Source organism: Ascaphus truei, chromosome 19, assembly GCF_040206685.1.
Source record: "Ascaphus truei isolate aAscTru1 chromosome 19, aAscTru1.hap1, whole genome shotgun sequence".
Lineage (NCBI taxonomy): Eukaryota > Metazoa > Chordata > Amphibia > Anura > Ascaphidae > Ascaphus > Ascaphus truei.
The window spans coordinates 20,630,449-20,643,753 of NC_134501.1; the positions used below are offsets into that span (position 1 = coordinate 20,630,449).

Genomic DNA, 13,305 nt, shown 5'->3' on the forward strand with positions numbered 1-13,305 from the left:
CACGGGTTCATGATGTGCGTGCAACGTGTACATGCTGCTGCTGTGTGCAACATGGCTCCATGATGCATGTGTAACGTGTACACGCTGCTGCGTGTAACACGGCTCCGTGATGTGGGTAACCCAGATATGCACATTACTCTTTATATTACACGGATCAGCCACACACGCTTATTGTATTATTAATTGGCTGTTATCCCGGGCACAGCACAGGGATCAGTATATACTTATATACCCAGCCCACACTGAGCTGTGTTTGGAGGTAATCGTGCCCTTCAAATCTCACCAGATATGTCTTATAAAAGACATCATTGCATTACCAGCATTACCGCGTAACAAACCGGATACATGTGCTGATGCCGGGTCACAAGTAACTGAATTATACCCAGAAACCGCACACCCACAATCTCACCCCAGAGAGCGCCCTGCGAGGGGATCCTTTCCCAGCCGCTATCTCCCCATCTGGATTAATGCAGGGGCGGCCAACTCCTGCCTTCGAGGGCCTACCAACAGGTCAGGTTCTCAAGATATCCCTGCTTCAGCACAGGTGGCTCAATCAGTGGCTCAGTCGAAGACTGAGCCACTGATTGAGCCACCTGTGCTGAAGCAGGGATATCTTGAGAACCTGACCTGTTGGTAGGCCCTTGAGAACTGGAGTTGGCCACCTGTGCCGAAGCAGGGATATCCTGAAAACCTGACCTGTTGGTGGCCCTCGAAGGACGTGACGCACCTCCCCCCGCCTTCTCGTGATCTGCATTACGGTATTAAGCGCGGCTCCTTTCCCCGTGCGAGGGCCTCTCTGGCAAGGAAGGGGTGAAATAGTTTTAGTATATTCTGGGAAAAGAGAAGTACATTAAAAATCAATGGAACTCCACTAAGAGATTTCTAATGGCTTAAACTTGCAATATGAGAATGTGCATTATTCTGCTTGCCTGGGTGCAAGCTGCTGTACAGATCACTGTCTCCGTGGCACCTGGGAAGTTACGTGATCTCCCTCATTACTCCAAATGTCAGGGCTGTGAAGTTTAACTCTCCCTGCCAGAGGCGCCAGCAAATTTAGGGGTTAATAGCAAGAAGGTGAGAATGCTGGCGATTTCTTGATCTTTATTCTGCGTTCCGCTGTTTAGAGCCACATGGGAATGATCTGCCGGGCAGAGGAACATAATGGGGAGTTCTCCTGTTATTTAGCGTTTTTACATTGGGTTTTTTTTTTATAGCAAAATTAAAGGGATTCTGCTTAAAATGATCATCTTTTCTGGGGGCGTCACATGGGACAGGACAGAGGGGGAGGGGCGGGGGGCGAGAGACCGGGGCAAGAGGCAAAGGGTGAGATGAAGGGGTAAGACACGGGGTGAGATGAGGGTGTAACAGACGGGGTGGGATGAGGGGGTAAGAGACAGGGGTTGAGATGAGGAGGTGAGATGCAGGGGATGAGACGGGGTGAGGGGGTTAGATGAGAGGCAGGGGGTGAGATACAGGGGGCGAGAGGGAGTGGGTTGGTTACGAGGGTGAGATGCGGGGGGGGGGTGAGGCAGAGGGTGAGATGCGGGGGGTGTGAGGCAGAGGGTGAGATGCAGATTGTGAGAGGCAGGGGGTGAGATACAGGGGGCGAGAGGGAGTGGGTTGGTTACGAGGGTGAGATGCGGGGGGGGGTGAGGCAGAGGGTGAGATGCGGGGGGTGTGAGGCAGAGGGTGAGATGCAGATTGTGAGAGGCGGGCGGGTGAGATGCAGAGGGTGATATACAGGGAGTTAGAGGCAGAGGGTTAGAGGCGAGGGTGGGTGAGATACAGAGGTTGGGGGGTGAGATACAGGGGGTGAGATGAGGGAGCTCTCGAGGAAAAGGGGAGGATTTCCAGTGGATGGGGGAGAGCCGGCAGCTTGGAGGGGCAGGTGGTGATAGATGTGGAGGTTGAGGAGACTGGCAGTGAAACGGTTAGTGCATTGGAAGGCTCCCTCTTAGGGAGCACACAATGAATGACAGTCTGTGGAAGATACTCAGGGATACAGGATGCAGATACAGAGGAGGCTACTCATGTGAGCTGGCGTCTCTCTGACCATCAGAACCACTGAGGAGCTGAACCAAGAGGGCTCTCCTCCCGGGAGTGCAGGTGAGAGCCAGGGAGAGGGGCACTTAGATCGTAAGCCCTCCGGGTCAGGGATTTCTTTTCCTATTGTCTGATTTTGTTTGTTGCACTTATTGTGTTAGGATTAGCTGTGCTATAAACATACATACATATGAATGGAGGCAGCCGGGGGACCCCACACATGGCTGTAATATGGGGGGGGGGGGGGGCGGTCTTGAGAATGCTGTTGTATCTGAGCTTTAAAGAGCTCACAAGCCGGACACACGTTGTATAGTTGGGTTTGAAAAGCTCATGTCTTACATGAGCCAGTGAAAGGTATCAACACCTGCAGCAAATATCCGCTTCTACATGACCGGGGCAGAACCTAGAACTGATATTACAAAGTATCAGGAGGAGGGGGTCAGGCGGACTTTAATCTGGGTTTGTTCTTGTCATGGGGGGATTATTCTGTAGTTGGGGGTCTGTGCCGCTCAGAAATGTATGTTATATTCATACACACGTACTCACATGCACACGTCTGCTCTCTGACATGCTCACTCGCACACACACACACACACACACACACACACACACACACACACACACACGTGTGCACATACATTCATATATTCATGTAATGACGAACATGCTCATACACAGACGAACATGTATTAACAGTACACAATCACTACCGTGCACAATTACACAATTACACAATCACTACCGTGCACAATTACACAATCACTACCGTGCACAATTACACAATTACACAATCACTACCGTGCACAATTACACAATTACACAATTACGCGTCTCAGGTAGGGGGGGTGTGTGGAGAGCCACAATTCTGAAATTAAATGGTTTTGTTTGTAAATGGCACACGGAGAGGGGGAGCGTTACGGGGAGGAGGGAGTGTTACGGGGAGGAGGGAGCGTTACAGGGAGGGGGGAGCGTTGGGGGGGGAGCATTACGGGGAGCGTTAAGGGGAGGGGGGAGCGTTACGGGAAGGGCGGGAGACGTGGAGAGGGGTGTACAAAGGGGGGGATCGTTGCGGGGAGGGAGATGTGGAGAGGGGGGTACAAAGAGGGGGAGCGTTACTGGGAAGGGGACGTGGAGGGGGAGCGTTACAGGGATGGGATGGTTGTACAGAGGGATACAGGGAAGGGATGGTTACGGGGGTGGGACATTGACGGGGAGGGGACAGTTTAGAGGGGGATTATTAAGGGGGTGGAGGTTACGAGGAAGGGAAGGGTTACCAGGGGGGACTGGAAGGGGACTGTCTCGGGGAGGGTTGTAACGAGGGGGTTTTAGAGGAGGGGGAAGGTTACATGGAGGGGGAGAGTTACCGGGGGGGGGGGGGATTTACTGTAGTTTTTTAATGCTTGGTTACGTGTATGTTCTGATATACGGTCTGACTCACATTGTCTCTGTATGTTATAACCTGTTACATTGTATAACACGCAGAGTACATGTATGTTCTGTCGCACAGCGCGACACGTTGGCACTGCCCGTGCTGGCAGATCCCTCCCTGCCTCTCACTCAGTATTTCCTGCCTTTATATTCTGAGCCCACAGCCTCCTCTCTCTCTCCATTCCTTCTCTCATTCTCTTCCTCTCTCCCCCCCCTCTCTGCCCTCTCTCTCACCTGTCTCCCCCTCTCTCTCACCTGCCTCCCCCCTCCCCTCTCTCTCCTCCCTCTCCCTCTCCCCTCTCTCCCCCTCTCTCTCTCACCTGTCTCCCCTCTCTCTCACCTGTCTCCCCCTCCCCTCTCTTCTCCCTCTCCCCTCTCTCTCGCTCACCTCTCTCCCCTCAGTCTCCTCTCTCTATCCCCCTCTCTCTCACCAGTCTCCCCCTCCCCTCTCTCTCACACCTCTCTCCCGCTCACCTCTCCCCCTCTCTCTCCCCTCTGTCTCCTCTCTCTATGTCCCCTCCCTCTCCCTCTCTCCCGCTCCCCTCTCTTTCCCCTCGTCTCCTCTCTCTATCCCCCCTCTCTCCTCTCTTCCCCCTCCCCCTCTCCTCCTCCCTCTGTGTATTCACCACGTCTTTTTACCTCCTTAATTCTGCTTCTTCTGTTCAGTTCTGAAAAGCCAAAAGCAGGAAAACTTTACAAAAACGTGTACCAAAATAAAATGAACATTTGCCTTTGTGTGAGATGCTCTGCAGAACATATGTGTGATGCTCTGCAGAGCATCTGTGTGAGATGCTCTGCAGAGCATCTGTGTGAGATGCTCTGCAGAGCATCTGTGTGTGATGCTCTGCAGAACATGTGAGACTGCAGAACATCTGTGAGAGACTTTTGCAGCAGGTTTGTGAGACGCTCTGCAGAATATCTGTGTGAGACGCTCTGCAGGCAACATCTGTGTGAGACGCTCTGCAGAATATCTGTGTGAGACTATCGGCAGAACATCTGTGTGATGCTCTGCAGCACATGTGGGTGAGACGCTCTGCAGTATGTGTATAATGAGCGAATCCGCCCTGCAATTTGTTCAGATCTCACACTCCTCTCTTTTGCCTCCGCTGTGTTTGATGTAATTAATCTGATATCTGCTGCCCTGGAGACCTCCTTCTCCCCAACTCCCCAACTCCACGCAGACGCGGCGGGTCACACAGCGCTCAAAGTAGTGATACTGTGCTTGGGTCCACACATGTTGCCCTCTGGCAGTGAAAGGGTTGAATCCTGGACATAGCTCGGTTCTGGGAAGTACCCCGCTTCTCACCCCGCACCCTGCTTCTCACCCCGCACCCTGCTTCTCACTCCGCACCCTGCTTCTCACCCCGCACCCAGCTTCTCACCCTGTTCCCCGCTTCTCACCCCATACCCTGCTTCTCACCCTGTACCCTGCTTCTCACCCCATACTCTGCTTCTCACCCGTACCCTGCTTCTCCTCTGCACCCTGCTTCTCACCCTGTACCCCGCTTCTCACCCCATACCCTGCTTCTCCTCTGCACCCTGCTTCTCCTCTGCACCCTGCTTTTCACCCCATACTCTGCTTCTCACCCTGCACCCTGCTTCTCACCCCATACTCTGCTTCTCACCCGTACCCTGCTTCTCACCCTGCATCCTGCTTCTCCTCTGCACCCTGCTTCTCACCCCATACTCTGCTTCTCACCCTGCACCCTGCTTCTCATCCTGTATCCTGCTTCTCACCCCATACTCTGCTTCTCACCGTACCCTGCTTCTCACCCCATACTCTGCTTCTCACCCATACCCTGCTTCTCACCCTGCACCCTGCTTCTCCTCTGCACCCTGCTTCTCACCCTGCACCCTGCTTCTCACCCGCACCCCGCTTCTCACCCCATACTCTGCTTCTCCTCTGCACCCTGCTTCTCACCCCATACTCTGTTTCTCCTCTGCACCCTGCTTCTCACCCCGCACTCTGCTTCTCACCCTGTACCCTGCTTCTCACCCCGCACCCTGCTTCTCACCCCGCACCCTGCTTCTCACCCCGCACCCTGCTTCTCACCCCATACTCTGCTTCTCACCCCGCACCCTGCTTCTCACCCCTCGCCCTGCTTCTCACCCCATACTCTGCTTCTCACCCCGCACCCTGCTTCTCACCCCTCGCCCTGCTTCTCACCCCACGCCCTGCTTCTCACCCCACGCCCTGCTTCTCACCCCACGCCCTGCTTCTCACCCCGCACCCTGTTTCTCACCCCGCACCCTGTTTCTCACCCCGCACCCTGTTTCTCACCCCGCACCCTGCTTCTCACCCCGCACCCCGCTTCTCATCTGCACTCTGCTTCTCATCTGCACCCTGCTTCTCACCCCGCACCCTGCTTCTCATCTGCACTCTGCTACTCACCCGCACCCAGCTTCTCCCCCTGCACCTTGCTTCTCACCCTGCACCTTGCTTCTCACCCCGCACCTTGCTTCTCACCCCGCACCTTGCTTCTCACCCGCACCTTGCTTCTCACACCGTTCCCAGCTTCTCACCCGACACCCTGCTTCTCACCCCATACCCAGCTTCTCATCTGCACTCTGCTTCTCCCCCCGCACTCTGTTTCTCCCCACCGCACCCTGTTTCTCACCCCATTCTCCGCTTCTCACCCCAAACCCCGCTTCTCGCCCCGTACCCCGCTTCTCGCCCCGTACCCCGCTTCTCACTCCATTCTCCGCTTCTCGCCCCGTTCCCGCTTCTCGCCCCATTCCCGCTTCTCGCCCTGTTGCACACCCCTTCTCACGCTGCACCAGCATATCTTTACACCCGGTGTATATTGAGACACCTACAGGAACAGCAGCAGATATCGGGAGGTGGGAATTGTGGGGGGCGCCTGTCTGCAAGGGGGTGCTGGCTCTTGGAACCACAGCTATCTCTCAGGAAGACCCTGACCACCTGACCCACGGAAATCTCACACCCGCTTCAGACCCTCTTTTGGATACTAACCCTTTCTCTGCCAGAGGAGCTTGCGATGCGCTGAAGGGACCTTGTGTAACCTTGTGTAACTTTGTGTAGTAAACACCACACAACAGATGTCAGGGTTTGCGTGAGAATCCGCGTCCTTAATTAATGAGTCTGTTTAATACAAAGATACAGCGTTAAAAAAAGCACAAATACAAAGTCTCCCGAACATGAAACTTAAACCCAGCTCCATGTGGGAAGCTGGTGCTGGAGGAGCAAAGCAGCGTGTGGCAGGACCGGGAGTGAAGGGGTTAATTATGGATGTTACGGGAGTTTCTCAGAAGAAAATGAAGTGTATGAATATATAAATCAGCAGCCGGTGACAAGTCCCATCACGTGTTGTATCCGCGCAGTGTGACGTGTTGTGCCCGCGCAGTGTGACGTGTTGCGTTTGTGCAGTGTTACGTGTTGTATCCGTGCAGTGTTACGTGTTGTATCCGTGCAGTGTGACGTGTTGCGTTTGTGCAGTGTTACGTGTTGTATCCGTGCAGTGTTACGTGTTGTGCCCGAGCAGTGTTACGTGTTGTGTTTGTGCAGTGCTACGTGTTGTATCCGCGCAGTGTGACGTGTTGTGTCCGCGCAGTATTACGTGTTGTGTCTGTGCAGTGTGACGTGTTGTGTCTGTGCAGTGTGACGTGTTGTGTCCGCGCAGTGCTACGTGTTGTGTTTGTGCAGTGTTACGTGTTGTATCCGCGCAGTGTGACGTGTTGTGTCCACGCAGTATTACGTGTTGTGTCTGTGCAGTGTGACGTGTTGTGTCTGTGCAGTGTGACGTGTTGTGTCCGCGCAGTGTTACGTGTTGTATCCGCGCAGTGTTACGTGTTGTATCCGCGCAGTGTTACGTGTTGTGTCTGTGCAGTGTGACGTGTTGTATCCGCGCAGTATTACGTGTTGTGTCCGTGCAGTGTTACGTGTTGTGCCCGCGCAGTGTTACGTGTTGTATCCGCGCAGTGTTATGTGTTGTATCCGCGCAGTGTTACGTGTTGTGTTTGTGCAGTGTTACGTGTTGTGTTTGTGCAGTGTTACGTGTTGTATCCGCGCAGTATTACGTGTTGTGTCTGTGCAGTGTTACGTGTTGTGCCCGCGCAGTGTTACGTGTTGTGCCCGCGCAGTGTTACGTGTTGTGCGCGCGCAGTGTTACGTGTTGTGTCTGTGCAGTGTTACGTGTTGTGCCCGCGCAGTGTTACGTGTTGTGCCCGCGCAGTGTTACGTGTTGTGCCCGCGCAGTGTTACGTGTTGTGCCCGCGCAGTGTTACGTGTTGTGTCTGTGCAGTGTTACGTGTTGTGTCTGTGCAGTGTTACGTGTTGTGTCTGTGCAGTGTGACGTGTTGTGCCCGCGCAGTGTTACGTGTTGTGCCCGCGCAGTGTTACGTGTTGTGCCCGCGCAGTGTTACGTGTTGTGCCCGCGCAGTGTTGCGTGTTGTGTCTGTGCAGTGTTACGTGTTGTGTCTGTGCAGTGTTACGTGTTGTGTCTGTGCAGTGTTACGTGTTGTGTCTGTGCAGTGTGACGTGTTGCTGTGTTTCATGGTCACAGGGACTGTGTGGGAGCAGTAAGGGCGCTGCTCCGTGCGTAGGAAGCTCCACTTCCCATCTGCAGCCTGCTCCATGTTACAGCGCTAAACCCAATCACACTCGCTGCTAACTGTGACACTGCCCGGGGGGGAGGCCAGCGGGGTATTGGGGTGTATAGGGAGAGGTATCAGCAGCGGGGTGTTGGGGTGTATAGGGAGAGGTATTAGCAGCGGGGTGTTGGGGTGTATAGGGAGAGGTATTAGCAGCGGGGTGTTAGGGTGTATAGGGAGAGGTATTAGCAGCGGGGTGTTGGGGTGTATAGGGAGAGGTATCAGCAGCAGGGTGTTGGGGTGTATAGGGAGAGGTATCAGCAGCTGGGTGTTAGGGTGTATAGGGAGAGGTATTAGCAGCGGGGTGTTGGGGTGTATAGGGAGAGGTATTAGCAGCGGGGTGTTGGGGTGTATAGGGAGAGGTATTAGCAGCGGGGTGTTGGGGTGTATAGGGAGAGGTATTAGCAGCGGGATGTTAGGGTGTATAGGGAGAGGTATTAGCAGCAGGATGTTAGGGTGTATAGGGAAAGGTATTAGCAGCGGGGTGTTAGGGTGTATAGGGAGAGGTATTAGCAGCAGGGTGTTGGGGTGTATAGGGAGAGGTATCAGCAGCGGGGTGTTAGGGTGTATAGGGAGAGGTATTAGCAGCGGGGTGTTGGGGTGTATAGGGAGAGGTATTAGCAGCGGGGTGTTGGGGTGTATAGGGAGAGGTATTAGCAGCGGGGTGTTGGGGTGTATAGGGAGAGGTATTAGCAGCGGGATGTTAGGGTGTATAGGGAGAGGTATTAGCAGCAGGATGTTAGGGTGTATAGGGAAAGGTATTAGCAGCGGGGTGTTAGGGTGTATAGGGAGAGGTATTAGCAGCGGGGTGTTAGGGTGTATAGGGAGAGGTATCAGCAGCGGGGTGTTAGGGTGTATAGGGAGAGGTATTAGCAGCAGGGTGTTGGGGTGTATAGGGAGAGGTATTAGCAGCGGGATGTTAGGGTGTATAGGGAGAGGTATTAGCAGCAGGATGTTAGGGTGTATAGGGAAAGGTATTAGCAGCGGGGTGTTAGGGTGTATAGGGAGAGGTATTAGCAGCGGGGTGTTAGGGTGTATAGGGAGAGGTATCAGCAGCGGGGTGTTAGGGTGTATAGGGAGAGGTATTAGCAGCGGGGTGTTAGGGTGTATAGGGAGAGGTATTAGCAGCGGGGTGTTAGGGTGTATAGGGAGAGGTATCAGCAGCGGGGTGTTAGGGTGTATAGGGAGAGGTATTAGCAGCAGGGTGTTGGGGTGTATAGGGAGAGGTATTAGCAGCGGGATGTTAGGGTGTATAGGGAGAGGTATTAGCAGCAGGATGTTAGGGTGTATAGGGAAAGGTATTAGCAGCGGGGTGTTAGGGTGTATAGGGAGAGGTATTAGCAGCGGGGTGTTAGGGTGTATAGGGAGAGGTATCAGCAGCGGGGTGTTAGGGTGTATAGGGAGAGGTATTAGCAGCAGGGTGTTGGGGTGTATAGGGAGAGGTATTAGCAGCGGGATGTTAGGGTGTATAGGGAGAGGTATTAGCAGCAGGATGTTAGGGTGTATAGGGAAAGGTATTAGCAGCGGGGTGTTAGGGTGTATAGGGAGAGGTATTAGCAGCAGGGTGTTGGGGTGTATAGGGAGAGGTATTAGCAGCGGGATGTTAGGGTGTATAGGGAGAGGTATTAGCAGCAGGATGTTAGGGTGTATAGGGAAAGGTATTAGCAGCGGGGTGTTAGGGTGTATAGGGAGAGGTATTAGCAGCGGGGTGTTAGGGTGTATAGGGAGAGGTATCAGCAGCGGGGTGTTAGGGTGTATAGGGAGAGGTATTAGCAGCGGGGTGTTAGGGTGTATAGGGAGAGGTATTAGCAGCGGGGTGTTAGGGTGTATAGGGAGAGGTATCAGCAGCGGGGTGTTAGGGTGTATAGGGAGAGGTATTAGCAGCAGGGTGTTGGGGTGTATAGGGAGAGGTATTAGCAGCGGGATGTTAGGGTGTATAGGGAGAGGTATTAGCAGCAGGATGTTAGGGTGTATAGGGAAAGGTATTAGCAGCGGGGTGTTAGGGTGTATAGGGAGAGGTATTAGCAGCGGGGTGTTAGGGTGTATAGGGAGAGGTATCAGCAGCGGGGTGTTAGGGTGTATAGGGAGAGGTATTAGCAGCGGGGTGTTAGGGTGTATAGGGAGAGGTATTAGCAGCGGGATGTTAGGGTGTATAGGGAGAGGTATTAGCAGCAGGATGTTAGGGTGTATAGGGAAAGGTATTAGCAGCGGGGTGTTAGGGTGTATAGGGAGAGGTATTAGCAGCGGGGTGTTAGGGTGTATAGGGAGAGGTATCAGCAGCGGGGTGTTAGGGTGTATAGGGAGAGGTATTAGCAGCGGGATGTTAGGGTGTATAGGGAGAGGTATTAGCAGCGGGATGTTAGGGTGTATAGGGAGAGGTATTAGCAGCAGGGTATTAGGGTGTATAGGGAGAGGTATTAGCAGCAGGATGTTAGGTTGTATAGGGAGAGATATTAGCAGCAGGGTGTTAGGGTGTATAGGGAGATGTATTGGCAGCAGGATGTTAGGGTGAATAGGGAGAGGTATTAGCAGCAGGATGTTAGGGTGTATAGGGAGAGGTATTAGCAGCGGGATGTTAGGGTGTATAGGGAGAGGTATTAGCAGCGGGATGTTAGGGTGTATAGGGAGAGGTATTAGCAGCGGGATGTTAGGATGTATAGGGAGAGGTATTAGCAGCGGGATGTTAGGGTGTATAGGGAGAGGTATTAGCAGCGAGGTGTTGGGGTGTATAGGGAGAGGTATTAGCAGCGGGGTGTTAGGGTGTATAGGGAGATGTATTAGCAGCGGGGTGTTAGGGTGTATAGGGAGAGGTATTAGCAGCAGGATGTTAGGGTGTATGGGGAGAGGTATTAGCAGCAGGATGTTAGGGTGTATAGGGAGAGGTATTAGCAGCAGGGTGTTAGGGTGTATAGGGAGAGGTATTAGCAGCGGGGTGTTAGGGTGTATAGGAAGAGGTATTAGCAGCGGGGTGTTAGGGTGTATAGGGAGAGGTACTAGCAGCAGGATGTTAGGGTGTATAGGGAGAGGTATTAGCAGCAGGGTGTTAGGGTGTATAGGGAGAGGTACTAGCAGCAGGATGTTAGGGTGTATAGGGAGAGGTATTAGCAGCAGGGTGTTAGGGTGTATAGGGAGAGGTATTAGCAGCGGGGTGTTAGGGTGTATAGGGAGAGGTATTAGCAGCGGGGTGTTAGGGTGTATAGGGAGAGGTATTAGCAGCAGGATGTTACGGTGTATAGGGAGAGGTATTAGCAGCAGGATGTTAGGGTGTATAGGGAGAGGTATTAGCAGCGGGATGTTAGGGTGTATAGGAAGAGGTATTAGCAGCGGGGTGTTAGGGTGTATAGGAAGAGGTATTAGCAGCAGGGTGTTAGGGTGTATAGGGAGAGGTATTAGCAGCGGGGTGTTAGGGTGTATAGGGAGAGGTATTAGCAGCAGGATGTTAGGGTGTATAGGGAGAGGTATTAGCAGCGGGGTGTTAGTGTGTATAGGGAGAGGTATTAGCAGCAGGGTGTTAGGGTGTATAGGGAGAGGTATTAGCAGCGGGGTGTTAGGGTGTATAGGGAGAGGTATTAGCAGCAGGGTGTTAGGGTGTATAGGGAGAGGTATTAGCAGCGGGGTGTTAGGGTGTATAGGGAGAGGTATTAGCAGCAGGATGTTAGGGTGTATAGGGAGAGGTATTAGCAGCAGGATGTTAGGGTGTATAGGGAGAGGTATTAGCAGCGGGATGTTAGGGTGTATAGGAAGAGGTACTAGCAGCGGGGTGTTAGGGTGTATAGGAAGAGGTATTAGCAGCAGGGTGTTAGGGTGTATAGGGAGAGGTATAAGCAGCGGGGTGTTAGGGTGTATAGGGAGAGGTATTAGCAGCAGGATGTTAGGGTGTATAGGGAGAGGTATTAGAAACGGGGTGTTAGGGTGTATAGGGAGAGGTATTAGCAGCAGGATGTTAGGGTGTATAGGGAGAGGTATTAGCAGCGGGGTGTTAGGGTGTATAGGGAGAGGTATTAGCAGCAGGATGTTAGGGTGTATACGGAGAGGTATTAGCAGCGGGATGTTAGGGTGTATAGGGAGAGGTATTAGCAGCAGGATGTTAGGGTGCATACGGAGAGGTATTAGCAGCGGGATATTAGGGTGTAGAGGGAGAGGTATTAGTAGCAGGGTGTTAGGGTGAATAGGGAGAGGTATTAGCAGCGGGATGTTAGGGTGTATATGGAGAAGTATTAGCAGCGGGGTGTTAGGGTGTATAGGGAGAGGTATTAGCAGCGGGGTGTTAGGGTGTATAGGGAGAGGTATTAGCAGCGGGGTGTTAGGGTGTATAGGGAGAGGTATTAGCAGCAGGATGTTAGGGTGAATAGGGAGAGGTATTAGCAGCAGGATGTTAGGGTGTATAGGGAGAGGTATTAGCAGCGGGATGTTAGGGTATATAGGGAGAGGTATTAGCAGCGGGATGTTAGGGTGTATAGGGAGAGGTATTAGCAGCGGGATGTTAGGATGTATAGGGAGAGGTATTAGCAGCGGGATGTTAGGGTGTATAGGGAGAGGTATTATCAGCGGGATGTTAGTTAGAGTGTATAGGGAGAGGTATTAGCAGTGGGATGTTAAGGTGTATAGGGAGAGGTATTAGCAGCGGGGTGTTAGGGTGTATAGGGAGAGGTATTAGCAGCGGGATGTTAGGGTGTATAGGAAGAGGTATTAGCAGCGGGGTGTTAAGGTGTATAGGGAGAGGTATTAGCAGCATAGTGTTAGGGTGTATAGGGAGAGGTATTAGCAGTGGGGTGTTAGGGTGTATAGGGAGAGGTATTAGCAGCAGGATGTTAAGGTGTATAGGGAGAGGTATTAGCAGCGGGATGTTAGGGTGTATAGGGAGAGGTATTAGCAGCAGGATGTTAGGGTGTATGGGGAGAGGTATTAGCAGCAGGATGTTAGGGTGTATAGGGAGAGGTATTAGCAGCAGGGTGTTAGGGTGTATAGGGAGAGGTATTAGCAGCGGGGTGTTAGGGTGTATAGGAAGAGGTATTAGCAGCGGGGTGTTAGGGTGTATAGGGAGAGGTACTAGCAGCAGGATGTTAGGGTGTATAGGGAGAGGTATTAGCAGCAGGGTGTTAGGGTGTATAGGGAGAGGTACTAGCAGCAGGATGTTAGGGTGTATAGGGAGAGGTATTAGCAGCAGGGTGTTAGGGTGTATAGGGAGAGGTATTAGCAGCGGGGTGTTAGGGTGTATAGGGA

General features: G+C 52.8%; 1 protein-coding gene across 1 annotated transcript in view; it reads left to right on the forward strand.

Moving 5' to 3' along the window:
* The first annotated feature begins 1,807 nt into the window (after window positions 1–1,807).
* Window positions 1,808–13,305, forward strand: part of LOC142470182 (copine-7-like) — a 41,279-nt gene continuing 29,781 nt past the window's right edge. Inside the window, exon 1 of the mRNA XM_075577160.1 lies at window positions 1,808–2,106. The gene's annotated coding sequence lies outside the window, so the exon portion shown is untranslated. The remainder of the gene's footprint in view (window positions 2,107–13,305) is intronic.